Source organism: Agrilus planipennis, unplaced genomic scaffold, assembly GCF_000699045.2.
Source record: "Agrilus planipennis isolate EAB-ADULT unplaced genomic scaffold, Apla_2.0 scaffold49, whole genome shotgun sequence".
Lineage (NCBI taxonomy): Eukaryota > Metazoa > Arthropoda > Insecta > Coleoptera > Buprestidae > Agrilus > Agrilus planipennis.
The window spans coordinates 256,232-259,588 of NW_020438913.1; the positions used below are offsets into that span (position 1 = coordinate 256,232).

At 39.4% G+C, this 3,357-nt stretch overlaps 1 protein-coding gene and 1 long non-coding RNA gene across 3 annotated transcripts in view; one reads left to right on the forward strand and one right to left on the reverse strand.

Annotated features, from left to right (window-relative positions):
- The window catches only part of LOC108733397 (microtubule-associated protein futsch), a 171,475-nt gene that overhangs the window by 125,154 nt on the left and 42,964 nt on the right, over nucleotides 1-3,357 (reverse strand). The gene's annotated exons all lie outside the window — the stretch shown is intronic.
- The window catches only part of LOC108733407, a 109,875-nt gene that overhangs the window by 62,205 nt on the left and 44,313 nt on the right, over nucleotides 1-3,357 (forward strand). The gene's annotated exons all lie outside the window — the stretch shown is intronic.

Here is a 3,357-nt window from a genome sequence, read left to right on the forward strand (position 1 = left end):
CAGACCACTTCGAATTATTTTATTCGATTAAGCTAACGTGCCTATCACGTTGAGGTTGGCTACGCCGGGATTTGTTTTCAGCAAGTAGATATCCACACAAGTGGACCTTGTTGGAGCATACGTAATCCTAAAATGTAGCATCGTACTACAGATGGCGTTTACCGCGCCATTTGTGGTATTTTCTAAAACCAGTTTTGCTTATCACCAGTCCTTTCTCTGCTTGGTTCATTACCACCAAGGACTTTACTATCCGCTTCATTCCCTACCTATACTAATTTAGATTAACTATAAATGAAATGTAAGGTTTAGGTTAGTGACTTTAGATTAGCATTAGCTTAGTTCTCGAAAGGAATCTTATCGTTCAACTGTAGTTTGTTTTAAAGTTTTATCTAAAGTTTAGTGATAGGAAGAAGTAGAAGAAAGAAACGTCTTGACAGGTATTGGGTTTTTAATAGATATGGATCGTCTTTGGTGAATTTCTTTCACAGCTACAAAAAGAGTTCTCTCGAACATTTCCAGTGAAACTTAACAACCAGAAACGGTTCTTTTCATCCCTTTTCAGTTTTGGCCCGCTCCACTGGTTCTAAAAGGCAACCCCTGATAAGGGCATGCCCTCAATCTAGGCCGTTTATTTTCAGTAGTTCTCTAAAGAGAACCAACACCTACAGACAATACGCCGACTTTTGTAACGATCAATACAATTTACGTGTGCATGTATACAACACACAGTGAACCCAAATAACCCAAATGCATTAATTAACGTCTAACTGGGGCATTAAATTTCGGTTCTAACGATATCACGTAGCGGAATAAAAAGAAATAAGAAACCTGGCGACCGATAAGGTTGATATACATAAATATCCCTAATAGCGAATTGTGTTCGTTGTGTTGGCTAAAATGCTTCTCCAGAGACACATTACGTCTGACAAGGGCTAATAACATTTTTAGAAATGCCTTTTATTCTTTTCTTCTTCATTTAACTTCTCCTTTTCGCCTTATGAGTACGTCTACGACGTGATAAAAATGTTTTATGCGTACGTCTTCATCATTAATCGTATGAGTATGAACTGAAGCAAATAAACAGAAGTATTGAGAAAGGAATTACGTACGAGAATTGAACTTGACTTCATTGTCTGCATTAGGATTTTTGTATATTTTGTTAGTTTTTATGAAAAGGAAGAATTTCTGTATGAGAAATTTCTGTTAATTCATAGAAAAGTTATGGCTGTGTAGCGTTAATTTCAGCACGGATTATTTGAAAATGCAGCGATATTTATAGACACCAAGATGTCACTTTTATGCCCTCGGTTAATTTAGAAATTCACACAAGATTGTTAAAGGTGTATGTCTAGAGCACCGCTCTGTACGGGTACGCAACGTGGACAGAGAAGTTTACAAGCGAGGTGTTTTGGAAAGAGTAGGAGAACAGATAGAACTATGGAAGTCAATAACAAATAGGTGAGGTAGGCTGGTAGGAAACCCTCTCAGGCATGAAGGGTTACATAGAGACATATTAGAAGCAGAAGCAGGAGTTAAGAGGAGTAGACGTAGACCTAGATTAGGTGACTGCTAATCTCGCACTTCCCTAATACTAGAACAACCCACATCCTTAACTATTTGTGAACAGTAACCTAATTTAGATCTACGAGGGTGGATTGATAAGTTTCCGGCCTAACCAAGAGATGACGCCACTAGGCCTATCTTGAGGTGACATTCTATAGTACCATCCTTGGATAGCTTGTAGCTATAGTTTCAGCCCGATCTCCTTGCTAGTGTAGGTTTGACAGCACGCTGAACAAGACGCCTCTGTGGTTTTCGTAAAAATGGAAAAGCAGGAAAATCGTGCTGTCATCAAATACTTTTATTTGAAGGGGTTAACGCCGAAGGAAATTAAAAAAGAGATGGACTCAACACTGGGGACATCCTCCCCGTCATATTCAACCGTTAAGCAGTGGGTTTCCGAGTTTAAAAAGGGTCGTGTGAGCACCTCTGATGGGCCTCGCTCAGGACGCCCCGTTGAGGTCACAACTCCAGATATGATCGAAAAAATTCATCAAATAGTGCTGGGAGACCGCAGATTGAAAGTGCGTGAGATAGCTGAGACCTGTAAGATGTCATATGAACGTGTGCAACATATTTTGCACCAACATTTGCATATGGAAAAGCTCTGTGCAAGATGGGTGCCGCGTTTGCTAACAGTCGACCAAAAATTGATTCGAAAAAACATTTCTACCGCAAATTTGTCATTGTATAAGCGTAATCCAAGCGAATTTTTGCGTCGATTCGTAACCGTTGACGAAACGTGGGTCCACCACTACACTCCTGAAACCAAAGAACAGTCTAAACAGTGGATTGGACCAGGGGAACCAACTCCAAAGAAGGCAAAAACAATTTTTTCGGCGAACAAGGTTATGGCTACTGTTTTTTGGGATGCAAGAGGTATTATATACATTGATTACCTTGCAAAGGGTAATACTATCACTGGTCAATACTACGCAGACTTATTGCAACGTTTGAGCCACGAGGTGAAAATTAAACGACCTCATCTGGCGAAGAAAAAAATCTTGTTTCATCACGATAACGCACCAGCGCACACGTCAATCGTTGCGACGGCTAAAATCAACGATCTAAAGTTTGAATTGATGCCGCACCCTCCTTACTCTCCAGACCTAGCCCCGAGTGACTATTTTCTGTTCCCTAATCTCAAAAAATGGCTTGGCGGTAAGAGATTTGCGGACAATGAAGAAGTAATCGAAGCTGTAAATGGTTATTTTGAGGAGCTTGACGAATCAGTCTATAGAGATGGCATTAATAGACTGGAACACCGCTATGAGAAATGTATCAGCCTTGGAGGAGATTATGTTGAGAAATAAAAAAAAAAAATTTTTAAAAACCTTGTTTTTCTTGGTCAGGCCGGAAACTTATCAATCCACCCTCGTATCTCTACCCATCCTAACTTCCGTTTCCTTCTACTTCGTCCTAATATGTCTGACTAGACCTCCATGTCCTACCAACCTATCTCGCCTATTTGTTATTCACTTTCATAGAGTCCTTTATCCTCCTTTTCTCTCTAATACCTCTTCATTTCTAACCTTCTGTATCCACAGTATCCTCATCATTGAACGCGACTCGACCGTGCGCTATCTTCTGCTTTATATCCCTACTACTCCTTCTGAACTGACTTATCTAACTTCCTAGCTACCTAAAATCGGCCACTTCTTCTAATTTTTCGTTTCCTATATGTATATTCACCCTTTCCTTTCTTTTTCTTCCCTTGCATACCAGTATTTTTGTCTTACTTTTATTTTTTTTTTTACTGAGGATAGAAAGGAATTATTATATTAAATATTATATATA